Genomic DNA, 14,396 nt, shown 5'->3' with positions numbered 1-14,396 from the left:
ATACGGCCGAGACCATGTGATCGACATTTGAAATGTCGACCATGGGGAATTAGCATCTCCGTACAGTGCAGAATGGAACGATTTCCACTTCTGCACTGTAGTGCGATCTCTGAGTTGGTATATTTAAGTTCTGGGGGGTTGGGGGCAGAGTCTCCCATGGGGGTGCGGGGGGGTGGTGTGAAGGTACTTTTTTTTTTGTCTTTTATTTTTTATTGTATGGTCGACATTTCGAATGTCAATCATATGGTGTTGGCCATATGAATGTCGACCATATGAAGAAGATCCATGTGACAGAATATATGATGCCAGCTACAGACATTCTCTTAGGATATATATTCTCTGGACTTACCAACAACAAAAGGCATTCCACAAAGACTGCTAATATCAAATGTTGAAGGAAGACAGAAGAAGTTAATCTGAGAATCAGTACAATGAAAAAAAAAAACAACAGAAGAAGAAGAATCATTCAATTAACAGTTATAATTAAAACATGAACAACAGTGTTCCTAATTTGTTTGTGCATGTAAGAAGTATATGACCAAAATAAACGCACTTGCATATTTATTTAGGGTAAGTTTGTTTTTTGGACACAGCGAACAGGCAACAGTCATACTTGTGATGGAAAATTACTTTGGTTGCCAAAGCTTTCAGGAGATTAAGCCTTCACAGAGCATTAGTGATGAAGATTCCATTAAATTCCCAGAGTGCTGATAGCAGAAGAAACTGCATCATTTCTTGTACTATAAAAGTAAACTTGCTTACAGCTGCTCCTCTTGGTAAAATTTATTTTGATTGATGAGACATATCTCTTAGAAGAATGTGAAAAAAGTACCACAACAAGAAAAAAAGTTTTCTTCAAAAGAGAACACATTATCAAGTGGAGCATCTTTTACTATTCTAGCATTTTTATTTGCATTTGTTTATTTCTTTTGTTTGCATTTTCTTTACCAGTATAAATCACTCATCACAAACTGACCAACTGTAGGCTCAGCCTCTCCAGTACATGCAACATGCAATGACCACAGCAAAACCTAACAATTCAAACACGTCATTTTCTGTCATGATTTTCACCATTCTTGCAATGTGTTTGTTACCATTAAAGGAAACACCCCATTGTTCCACAGGTGGTTTGTTCAGTTCTTTGCATCTACAATTACAGACTGTAGCATTTCCTCATCTGAAGTTTAAATATAATTTGCTGGAGTGTTCCTATAATTTGTGGAAATTATGTTCTCTGTAGTAATGAATACATTTCCTCTGTTCAGATGTCACACCAAGCACCTTTCTAGCTGTCTCCCTTACCAGCTCTGCTGTATTTACCCAGATATTCAGTAACTCTTCATGCCACTCAGTGTCTGTCTTAACTCTTCCCTGAACTCTGCCTTGCAGTCATCCTTTATCAACTTCTACTGTTTGATCCTTGGCACTACCCTCTCTCTCCTCTAGGAGACCTGGTGATGGAACGAGGAAGTACAAGAGAGTATACAGGGAAAGAGGTTGGTGAAGAAGAAGTGGGATTGCCAGAGAGATGAAGAATTTCAACAGGACTATAAGGAGATGAGGAATATGGTGAAGAGAGAGGTGGCGAAGGCTAAGGATAAAGCGTATGGAGAGTTGTATGAAAGGTTGGACACTAAGGAGGGACAAAAGGACCTGTACTGATTGGCTAGACAGAGGGACCCAGCTAGGAAAGATGTGCAGCTGGTAAGGGTGATAAAGGATAATGAGGGAAATGTTCTCACAAGTGAGGAGAGTGTGTTGAACAGATGGAAAGAGTACTTTGAAGGGCTGATGAATGAAGAGAATGAGAGAGAGAAGGTTGGATGATGTGGGGATAGTGAATCATGAAGTGCAACGGATTAGCAAGGAGGAAGTAAGGACAGCCATGAAAAGGATGAAGAATGGAAAGGCTGCTGGTCCAGATGACATACCTGTGGAAGCATGGAGGTGTTTAGTAGAGATAGCAATGAAGTTTTTAACCAGATTGTTTAATGAAAACTTAGAAAGTGAGAGGATGGCTTAGGAGTGGAGAAGAAGTGTTTTGGTACAGATTTGCAGGGCTGTAGTAACTACAAGGGGATAACATTTCATCAGTCACAGCATGAAGTTATGGGAAAGAGTAGTGGAAGCTAGGTTAAGAAGGGAGGTGATGATTACTGATCAGCAGTATGGTTTCATGCCAGGAAAGAGCACTACAGATGCGATGTTTCCTCTAAGGGAGTTGATGGAGAAGTATAGAGAGGGTCAGAAGGAGTTGCATTGTGTCTTTGTGGACTTAGAGAAAGCATATGGCAGGGTGCCTAGTGAGGAGTTGTGGTAGTGGTATTTTATGAGGAAGTCAGGAGTGGCAAAGAAGTATGTAAGAGTGGTACAGGATATGTACAAGGATAGTATGATAGTGGTGAGGTCTGCGGTAGAAGTGATGAATGCATTCAAGGTATAGCTGGGATTACATCAAGGATCAGCTCTGAGCCATTTCTTATTTGCAGTGGTAATGGACAGGTTGACAGACGAGATCAAACAGGAGTCCCCGTGGACTATGATGTTTGTGGATGACATTGTGATCTGTAGTGAGAGTAGGGAACAGGTACAGGAGACCCTGGAGAGGTGGAGATATGCTCTAGAGAGGAGAGGAGAGGAATGAAGGTCAGCAGGACTAAGGCAGAATATATGTGTGTAAATGAGAGGGAGGATAGAGGAATGGTGAGGGTGCAGGGAGTAGAGGTGGTGAAGGTGGATGAGTTTAAGTACTTGGGATCAACAGTTCAGAGTAATGGTGAGTGTGGAAGAAAGGGGATGAAGAGAGTACAGGCAGGGCAGAGTGAGTGGAGAAGAGTGTCAGGAGTGTTTTGTAACAGACAGGTACCGTTAAGAGTGAAAGGGAAGGTCTACAAGAGGGTAGTGAGACCAGCTATGTTATATAGGTTGCAGACGGTGACATTGATGAAAAGGCAGAAGTCAGAGCTGGAGGTGGCAGTGTTAAAGATGTTAAGATTTGCATTCGGTGTGACGAGGATGGATAGGATTAGGAATCGGTATATTAGAGGGTCAGCTCAGGTTGGACAATTTGGAGACTAATCCAGAGAGGTGAGATTGTGTTGGTTTTGACATGTGCTGAGGAGGGATGTTGGGTATACTGGGAAAAAAATACTAAGAATGGAGCTGCCAGGTAAGAAGAAAAGAGGAAAGCCTAAGATAAGGTTTATGGATGTGGTGAGAGAGGACATGCAGAGGACAGGAAGAAATGAAAACAGATGATCTGCTGTGGCAACCCCTAATGGGAGCAGCCAAAAGAAGAAGTAATGAATAAAGTTCTATTGGTTATGTCATTAATGGTGTAGCTTGTCTGTTTTCAGAACATTTTGGAGGCTATTATTTCTGAAAGACAGTAAACACTCGTTTATCTCTGTTCACACATTTTATGCATTTAAGGGCTGCAGGGGAGTGTGGTGCCCCCCCCCCCCCCACACACACACACATACACACACACACTGCATATATCACTTGCTTATGGGCAATTGGTAACTCATCTACAGCATGTGTCTATAATGTCAGAGTGAAAATAAAACACCAAAACCCTGCCCATACACAATCTGACTGCACAAAGAAAGCACCCTAGCCAGGAATCAAAGCGTCGTTTCAAAATCTGTGAGGCAGCAGTGCTGACCTTTCTACTTCTGCCACCAGACATAGTTCCCTCTTTGAATGTAGATATAATTATGTAATAAACTGTGCACTGAGTAGTTTGAATCGCTGTTCCCTCAAAAATATCTCAAAAAGTGTACTACTTATGTTGTTTGCCTAGTACTAGTGCAGTTATCCTGGACAGGGTTTACAAACCCCAGAGCGAATTTTTACAGCAAGGATTACCACCTTTGGAAGGGGTAAAAGTAGACAAAAATTCTGTCACAAAAGCCACAGCCTTCAGTCTGCCCATTCTGTAACTGATGACTAAATGTGCACTGCTTGTCTTTCAGAGTCACGATGGGTTGAGAACTTTGACAAAAAAGAAAATGCTATGCTGAATAAAACAGTTACAGGGTCATTCTTTTAAACAATCACTATTACTGAAACTGTTATAGCTGAGTATTATGGAGGGACTCAACACAAAACAGAACAAAAATCCCATTGAGGTAAAAAGGATAAGAAAGAAAAGCTAAGGTATGTTTCTAATCAATTTCATGCAACGTATGCCTATATTGTCCTTCTTTTTCCAAAACAAAGTTCATATTCATAACGTCAGTCTTACTTTACAGCCAAAAGTATGTATATGTGTGTGTGTATGTGTGTGTGTGTGTGTGTGTGTGTGTGTGTGTGTGTGTGTGTGTGTGTGTGTGTGTGTGTGTGTGTGTGTGTGTGTGTGTGTGTGTGTGTGTATTTGTGTGTGTGTGTGTGTGTGTCTGTAAGTTTCATTTTGAGTCACATGAGGGAAGTAGTGCAACAACTAGTGGTAATCAGTTCTCTAATCATTTTGCTGGTGTATATTAAATCTTTTACTAAGCTTGAAAGTACTTGAAGTTTAACAATTTGTGTTTCAAGTCTGAACTGACAGGGAACATACTGAAGATAACTGTTACATAGTGGCTCTTTGGGAGTGATCCACATTAAGTTTATATGCCTAACACACTTTGTTCACAAGGGGTGCTGCACTACCGGTCAGAACATTTGAGGTTACACTGAAGTGAATTTTGACCTCATCCAGTGATAAATGGTATAATGCATTCCATTAACAAGAGCTCAGATTTTCAGCAGAACTACCAGCATCAAATGTTCTTGAATTTCTTGTAACACACAGATTATTTGTACCTCGTATATTTTGATGCTTTCCTAGACAGCAAAGGCTAGCATGTGGTTTTGTATGAGCCATGACACTCACCTGAATGACAGCTTTAGGGACATGTGTGAAGACCTACTCCAGAATACAATCACGATTAAAGAGCTTTAGTCCTGTAGGTATGGGGGTTATAAAATGTGATGGACCATGATGCTGAATGGGAGGATAACAAGGGCCAGACATTTAGTGTCCCCAGTTTATATTAAGTCTACCCATAATGATCAGCTGAGTCTTGACATTAGAAATAAGGCAGTGAAGGGCAGCTTCTGCTACTTATTAAGGCATCTTCAAGGAATATAGAAACAAGCAGCTAACAGTAATTTATCTTGTTGACTTTTATTTGCATCAGGATGGTATCTCTTTGTGTGGAATACGAGACCTGCTTCTTGGATAAGAAGCAAGGAAAATTGTTACAAAATATGACATTTGCCTACTCCCAACATTTTTATATGCTTTTTACTGATATTAAAATGATACACCCACGCACGCGCGCTTGTGTGCATGTATGTATGTATGTATGCATGTGTATGTGTGTGTGTGTGTGTGTGTGTGTGTGTGTGTGTGTGTGTGTGTGTGTGTGTGTGTGTGTATATATATATATATATATATATATATATATATATATAAATATAAATAAATATATATATATATATGTGTGTGTGTGTGTGTGTGTGTGTGTGTGTGTGTGTGTGTGTGTGTGTGTATATATATATATATATATAATAAATAAATATATATATATATATATATATATATATATATATATATATATATATATATATATATATATATATATATATATATATATATATATATATATATGGTTTACTATCAAAACGTACACGAAAAGACGAATGGCAGTTGGTCGATTTCTGTATTGCCGAACATTAGGATAGCGGGAGAAAAATATCAGTAAATGCAACTCTGCATTCGCTGATATTTACTCGATGTTATGCATAGAGTTGTGGTACAGTGTGGATTGGGGAATATATCCCTTTCCTCACTGTAGTGCGATCTCAGAGTTGGAATATTTAGTTAGCAGGGGGGTGTGGGGGGTGCAGGGTGGCTTGCCCCCTGCTTAAACGTGAATGCCAGTGTAGGTTTCTAACTTACATTTGTACCTATACTGACATCACATTCGATATTCGACATAAATGTCGAATCTGCTGAATTTGTTCAACAGATTTGACATTTTAACCTAATTAATATGCAGGAAGTAGCAGCTCCTGTTCGATGTGTTGAATGTTTGTTTTTTGAACTTCAATATTTCGATAGTAAACCTTTCTATATATATATATATATATATATATATATATAGGAGCACTTTATAATCAAGAAATACTGAAATGTCGAATTTCAGTATCTCGAGACTATAAAGCTGAATGTTTACAACAGTGAAAGTGCATAATCGCGAATTCAAATATCTCAAATTTGCGGTTTTGATCTTACGATACGTAATGTCCAGGATTGTGTGTTGATGGTGAGCGGTGCAGTGCGTGGATCTAGGTGTTATGTCAGGTAAGTGAGTGTTTTGTAAGGGTTTTGAGTGGGGGTTAGAGTGTATGTGAGTGTGGCTGATATATTTGATGTGTGTGTGTGAGGGACTGGAGAATGTGCGTGTGTGAGTTTGCTTTTGATTCCTGTTTGTGCGATCTCAGAGTTAGTATATATAAGTAGGGGATGTGGGGGGGCACAGCCCCCCACATGGGGGGTGCAGGGGGCTTGCCCCCTGCTTATGTGTGTATGAGTTGTGTATGTGTGTAGTTTTGTTTGTTTATGTTGTGATGTGGGTGTTGTGATGTATGTATGGTTTATTGTGTGCGGTTTGTTTGGTGTTTTGAATTTTGCGGCTTTGGGTTCAGGTTTTGTTGTTTCAGTGTTTTGTGGATTTAGTTTCATGGTCTCGAAATACTGAAATTCGATATTTCAGTATTTCGAGATTATGAAGTGAATCCACATAGATATATATATATATGTGTGTGTGTGTGTGTGTGTGTGTGTGTGTGTGTGTGTGTGTGTGTGTGTGGTGTGTGTGTGTGTCTATACACACACACACACACACACACACACACACACACACACACACACACACTGCATGTGTGCAAATGCAGCACTAGAAAGACACAATGGGCATACCTCTCAACATCTTAGCACAAACAAAATCTGGACAAAGGCCCAAAAATAGGGGCAGATTTTAAATGTTTTTCTTATAAACTTAGAAAGTTTCTAGAATAACAGGATTTGTTTTAGTGTGTATTTTTCTGAATGATATGAAGTCAGAAACACAAATGCATATCATTATTTAGAGACTTCAGTCCTCAGATCATTCCAGTGATTAGCCAGAAAATCACAAATTTTATGATCAAAAATATGAGGCAAAAATCTGGACATTCTGTGAAAATCTGTACAGTTGAGAGGTATGAATCAATGGGGAATAATGTAGCAGCTATAGAAACCCATATATGTTGTAAGTTGGGTAGCTTTATAATAATGTTACAAAAGAGTTAATAGAGCTCTTTAACACCCCAAAATGCTAACAGATTTAAAACCTAGTTAAAAGTCCCACCCAGAGGTTTGTTTTGTGGGAATTCCCATAAAGATGTATTACAGCCACCGCATTTTGCAAAAGGAGTTCAGGTGTAAGGATAATGGAAAAATGACATATATTTTTAGTACAGTTGTTTATTATGAAGATAAGAAAAATGAAACAAATTATTTATATTTTATAATTATTTCACACAGACTCCAGCAAAGAGAAATCAGAACTGTACTGCATGAAGGCATATAGTTTGGACTTAAACCTCAGGCTATAACAAGGAAAAGGAAGCTGTGAAGAACTGGGCTGGATTTATCAGTGTTGGATGATTATGTCTTCATGTTATTTCTGCAGGTATGTGCAACAATTATAAGAATTTAATGACATGCATTTTGGATCTGTTATTTATGTGATTTCAACCTTTTGTGTTATTATTATTTATAACATGTTGAATCCACTAATAAAAAGTTGTGGTCATAATGTGATTGCTTGCTCTGCATAGTTTTCTCTTTGAAGATGGGAGTTCTGCAAATTGTGAGTTTCTCATGAGTACCTTTCAGGTGCTCAAAATCTAGTTTCTTATTTTTAATGCCCTCATGCATGTTTGCTTGATGTATTATATCATCATGCTTGCTTCCGCGGTAGTGGTACTGCGGTAGCGTTGTCGCCTCACAGCAAGATGTTGTCATGTTCGATTCTCAGCTAGAGCATCTTCTGTGTGTAGGCATGCGTGAATGGGCGTGCCTTTCTTGAAGGTTGTGCATCAGGGCTGGTAACTCGGCACATAAAAATCCACTACCAGTCATTAGCGGACCTGAGTTCCGCTGTGGCGACCCCTAACCGGGATAAGCTGAAAGACACAACGCAACATTATATCATAATGCTTCAGTGCACACTGCATATTGTATTGCTGTGTGTAGGCTTGAATATTATTCTATACAACTTACTCTGAGATCAGATTGTCTTGAAGAGAATGTAAAACATTAGTTCTCTGTTTAAGTGATTGCTGTCCAGGTTGTCTTGACCCTATAATACACTTAATAAAGTAACATGGCTTTGGAGGGTGGAATGCCCAATGTATGAGCAGTACAGTGCAATGAGGAGGGAGATTTCCTGCTGTAGAAACACTTTGTTTTACTTTGTGCATGTTACATTTGCAAAGAACTAGCTTACTGTCTAATGCATGTGATTTAATGTTTTGTGTATGTAAGGAAGTAGTTTGAAGGACTTGTGGTGCATTTTTGTTTACAGCACAGCATGGGTACTCTCCTAATTTCTTATATTCTGTAAAGCAGAGTCTCAGATGATGATTTACTGCTCTAACTTTTGTATGTTTCTGCAGAAGGTTTTGCCTTTTTATGATGAAGGCCTGTCTGCAGATCTGAGTAAGATCTGACTTTGTTGCAGAAGGCATGCAATTCCTGGCAGGCTAATAGTGGCACTAATCACTGCTGGTCATTCATATTATTAGTCTTTCTCTCTGATATGCATCTTTAATTTCTATGTAGGTTGCCCAGCTGGGCATAAGACATGTCAGAAGAGTGTCATTTTTCTTCAGCTGACAGCACTCCTGTATGAGGTCAGTATATGCTGATGCTATCGTGGTCAGAGTTATGTATGAGGTCCGTGTATGCTAATGCTATCATGGTCAGAGTTTTGTATGAGGTCAGTATATGCTGATGCTATCATGGTCAGACTTATGTATGAAGTCAGTATATGCTGATGCTATCATGGTCAGAGTTATGTATGAAGTCAGTATATGCTGATGCTATCATGGTCAGAGTTATGTATGAGGTCAGTCGAAGTCAGTTTGTTCATCAAGGTAAAGTGGCGTGTACAGCACAAGGGTCCCTGACCCTTTTCAGCCAGACTTTCAGTTCAGGTGCTTTATTAGCCTTCATAAATGAGAGTTCCCATGCTCAAAGTTTATTAAGTGTAGGTCGTTTAGGTGTGACTGTGGTTGCCTGATCACAATGTGAGGCTATCACTTCTGCAGATTGCTTTGGCTAAAACTCCGATGTAACAATGAATGCTATTGTTACTGTCTGTGATTCATTCCTGTAACATAATAATATCAGTGGGATCAGCTACAGTCTATGTCATCGCTCAAATCCCAGCAGAAGGACAAACCAGAAATCACATGCAATTAGAAATAGGAGAGACAGAATTTTAGATCAGGATAATGATTTTTAAGGTGGGCTTAGTTGCTTGTGGTTTTGCAGTAGCCTTTTCTCATTTTCGTAGTTTGATGTTTTGTAGTAAGAAGCTGATATCCGTATAATGATTGCAGACATCAAAAGATCTGAGTTTACTTTAATGCAGAATTCAGATTCAGAGTTACCTTGGGGAACAAAGCCCATCACGCTCCCATGTTAGGAGTTGTCACCTGTGATCATTGCTTAATATAATGAACTCAGATCACCACACCTTAGAGGCTGCAAAATTTCCCCACATTCAACCACAATCAGTGGAAGCACATTTTTATTGTCAGTTGTGTCTGCAGAAATGTTCCTCTCCGGCTCAGTTATATCTCCACTAGTGTTCCTCTCCCATTCAGGGATGTTGGCAGTGCTGTTCATCACACTGATATCTACACTAGTATTTATCTCATGCAAGGTACAGTAATCTGAAATGTTGTGAACCTGGGCTTCTTCTTCAGATATGCCTGAGATGGTGTATAAACACATCACCTTGGCATCCAGTTTATTGGTCTTCCTGGTCAGTCAGTCCACTGCAGGACTTGACAAACTTTAGCTTGCCTGTTCAGGGAATGGATTTGAATGGTTGTGAGTATGTGTGGGGTTTTTGGAACAGTATTGTTCAGCAACATAATCAGGATGCCTTGATACCATTGTTACAGCCAGAGACAGCATTCCTTGTGCAGGTTTTATCACAAGCACATACCTTTTCATCAAATGCTGAATATGTGATAGCTGTTTCTACTAAAGAGGGTAACAGAATCTTGCATCATACTGCAATAGCCCCTCTTTTGAGGATCTTACCTTGGGAAGGTCTTCTGTTTATATAAAGTGACACTGGAATAGGAAGCAACCTCTTACCTATCCCTTAAAAATATAGCTCATTGCCTGCTTGTGACAACTTGAGACTGAATTTTGGGCTATTCCTGACTGGGGTCTGTATATAAAGATAGTGTATTTGTGAACTGGAAACTTCCACAATCCAGAGTTTCAGTACCTAGAAAGTTTGCTCGGCATACCAGCCCATGTTTGAGTCGACTTCCCTTTTTGGCAGAATCCTGAAGGAATATTCATAATTTGTTTCTTCAGCCCAGCATATGATTCAGAAATTGCAACATTTCAGAACTCATTCCCCAATAAGGAATCCAATACTTAAAATGCATTTGCCAAGAACGTGTATTCCTTCATCACTTTGTGCCTCTAAATCCTTAAGTAGTGTTCTCATGTGTCTCACTTCTGCAATTCTGTTGTGGAATATGATTTTGAAAGTTATCCTTCCTTCCTGATTTGGATAATCTTAATGAGAGCTTTCTTCACAACTAATAAAGACATCATTAAGGAGAACTATTACCTTATAGATTAAAGATCATTTAAGTACTAATCAAAAAGTCATGCTCTTAAAGTAATAATTCGGTCAAAATTAACATGAAATCATTTTCTTCTGGATTTCTCACACCTGTGATGGGAGATTATTGGATAAAAATTTAGCTAAAATACAATATCATACTAGTAAGAAATACGATGTCAGTAGTAGAACACTATTATTTTAAAGATCTTAACTGTAAAAGAGAGTGCAAACCTGTATAGTAATTGAGACCAAGGAGTATGATTTGCATGTGATCTGATTTGCCATTGGAAGTTATTCTGTTCCAAGAAACTTTTGGAAATCTGACCTGTCAGATCAGTCCTCACCTGCCAACTACTGCAAACAAAACAAAAACTTATTTTGAATGCAGGGCACATATTACTGTGATTATATAATGAATATAATGCATACTTTTTAAATGTTTGTTTTCTATTGCATATCCATGCTTTTGTATGTAGCATATTCTTGTAACCAACTTCCTACTTTCAATGGTAACTAAATTCTACGGAGATTATGTAAAGCATTTTGCAATATATAATACTCTAGCAGTATTGTAGTTGAAATTATCATATTTATCACAATATCTGCTCATGTATTTATTTCAAGAACACAGTTGGACTATTAACTGCAAACCTATACGAGGAGCATTAGTAAAAACATTATGTACTTTTAAGTTTTTCTGCCAGATTAAGTACAAGTTTAGGCCCTCTGGTCTCAAGCAGTTGTTCAGACTATCTTACAGTGGATCATACTCTGCCAACGGTTGCAGATCCTTCATTCTGTGCAGAGCTCTATTGCTTCTGAGCCTTGCCATCATTTCTTCAAATGGTGGGTCTCATTCAGCAGTTCAGGAACTGGAGTTTTACTAATCCATCTACAGGAAGGTTGGGAAACAAATATGGAATCAGCAGTGATTCAACAACAGAGGATATGCTCCTCTACATAAACCTTCTGGAGTTAATGGCTGCATTTTTTGCACTGCAAGCTCTGGAATGTCTCCTGAAGCAGGACACTTTGCTAATAGTTACGACATTTAGGCAGTGTTGTGGTGCTATGTGGTATGATGATGATTTGGCATTAACTAGATGAAGCACTGAAACTCAGTTAATTAAGTCATACATATGTTGTTGCATTTAAAGATTTTGTACTTGTATACATTATGGGCCGGATTCACGATAGCTTGCATGGAGTCTAAGAGTAGAGTAAGACTCCATGCAGACATCATGTCTGACGAGTGATCCAGGAACAACCTGTAGGGGCGTGTAAGAGAGCTCCTAAAACGGCTCTTACATGGACAGGGCAGGGATATGCAAATTACCTCAATTGCAGGCGAAAGGCATGCAAATGACGTAGATTTGTGGTTCAGGAAACCCGTACCTGTCCGAGTAAGAGCAGTGTTATTTGCAGAAATGTACTCAGTTGACAACTGAGTACCGTTCTGCAAATAGCAAAATGGAGCCGTGGCAGCTCCAAATAAAGGTTGCATCCAGTGCAGGAAGCATGCCAATGGCCAAATATACGGCCATTGGAAATGTTTCCTGATGCAATATAAAAATAAAAATAATTTTTTTTCGCCGATTTCCGACGCTTAAGCATAGCGCAGCGCCGCACAAACGGGCTGTGCTCTAAAACCCAGAATACTAAAAATTAAAACCCAGAAATGTGGAATTTATAGAAATTGTTAATGTACAATGCAAGGGAATGGCAGGCTGAAGACAACATGGCCACCGAGTAGCGGTTGCTAAGGGGGGAAGCTCAGTCTAAGACATGTAACCAAGCATTAGTAGGCAATCCTATGTAAATGAGTGTTAGGATAGTGAATCGCAAGTTTACATAGCAAATGAGGACAGTCAGTGGAGTGTAGGAGTAGGATATGGGGAGTAACAGAGTAGAAGATAGGTGACATCATGAGGGGGGTATGTATGAAAGAAGTGAAGCTCATTGGAGCAGAGTGGCATGTGTCTGCTGTCATTTATACATCATGGAAAGAGGTGTGTCAACAGGTAGGCTAGGGAAAGGCAAGAAATGGAAGGTGTATGCCGTGGATAACACCAAAGTTTCTTGCTGAGCAGCTATGAGCACGTGTGCATGCCTGTAAACCTGAGTAAGACAGTGCGCGCACGTGTAAGAGTGAGTGTGCGCGTTTAAGCCGGAGTAAGCATGTATAAGGCTGTTTAAGGAGTTGTAAGCGCGTTTGCGCTGGTGTGCATGTGTTTTAACCCGAATAAGCAAGTTTTAGTCCGTGTAAGCATGTGTGCACGCGTGTTAGCAGTTTTGCGCGTGTTTGCACTTGTGTGCGTGGCACTCCCCCCTGAGGAAACAGAAAGGATAAAGGAAGCACAACAAATAGTAGGAAGCTACTAGGGAGTACTAGCAGAGCTAGCAGGTGAAAACAATCAGAATCAGGCAATTACACAGACAGTACACTAGCCCAGCCCAGCCTAGCACTTAAAACTCTGCAGACAACAGTCCATTATGTTTCTCACAACAGACACTGCAGTAAGCTAATAGAAGTGAAAACTGAAAAAGCTTTACTGAGGCAAAGAAATGTTAGGGGCTGCCATTGCTGTTATAAGGTGACATATGCAACATCCTGAGGGTGGTAACAATGGAAATGCTGCAGGACAACCCACAGTGAGGAGATGGAGAAGAGTGTACAGACCCAGGGTAACCTACCAGGGGCTACATGAGCTGGAGATAGTGGAGCATTATAGAGTGGACAGAAGACCTCCTGCAGCAAATTGTTGAGCTGTGCAGGCCACGACTCACACACAGAGCCAACAGAGGGGAACCCATCCCAGTGGAAACCAAGGTATGTGTTGGCCTAAGAATACTAGCAACAGGTACCTTCCAGAGACCAACTGGTGATATGATGTGGATATCACAGGCATCAGCATCCAGGGTACTACACCAGTTTCTGGATGCCATGTCAGCACATGTCGGTGATCATGTATATTTCTCCAATTCCCATGAGGTATTGGCCAGCAATATGCGACTCTTCCAGCAAATAACAGAAAACCCTGAGGTAGTGGGTGCAATAGACTCTACGCACATACACATTAAAGCACCAACCGGCAAGCAGGGTAGGGTCTACTTCAACTGCAAGGGCTTCCCCTCCATCAACTGCCAGGTCATGTGTGATGCCCAGGGCATAAAACTGAATGTGTGTGCAGGCTGCCCTGGAAGCTACCATGATTCCCATATCTGGCATCTGACACAGCTGTACCAGAAATTTGCCAATGGGGACATCCCACATGGTCACCTAGTGGGGGATGCTGGCTATGCACTGGAGCCGTGGCTGATGACACCCACCAGAAATGCACACACACCTGAACAGGAACGCCATAATGAGGCACATGCATAAACACGTAATGTAATAGAGAGTGTGTTTGGGCTGCTCAAGTCATGGTTTCGGTGCCTGGACACATCTGGTGGAGCCTTGCAGTACTCACCAACTACATG

General features: G+C 40.1%; 1 protein-coding gene across 2 annotated transcripts in view; it reads left to right on the top strand.

The window, feature by feature from the left end:
- Positions 1–14,396, top strand: part of LOC122792925 (signal-induced proliferation-associated 1-like protein 2) — a 2,084,855-nt gene that overhangs the window by 1,071,711 nt on the left and 998,748 nt on the right. For both annotated transcript variants that reach the window (XM_044060495.1, XM_044060497.1), the window contains exon 5: positions 7,577–7,724. The gene's annotated coding sequence lies outside the window, so the exon portion shown is untranslated. The remainder of the gene's footprint in view (positions 1–7,576; positions 7,725–14,396) is intronic.

This window comes from Protopterus annectens, chromosome 2.part0 (genome assembly GCF_019279795.1).
Source record: "Protopterus annectens isolate FY-2018-M chromosome 2.part0, PAN1.0, whole genome shotgun sequence".
In the NCBI taxonomy this organism is placed as follows: domain Eukaryota; kingdom Metazoa; phylum Chordata; order Ceratodontiformes; family Protopteridae; genus Protopterus; species Protopterus annectens.
The sequence above is the reverse complement of the archived record's forward strand: the minus strand, read 5'-3'. Positions and strand labels throughout refer to the sequence as shown.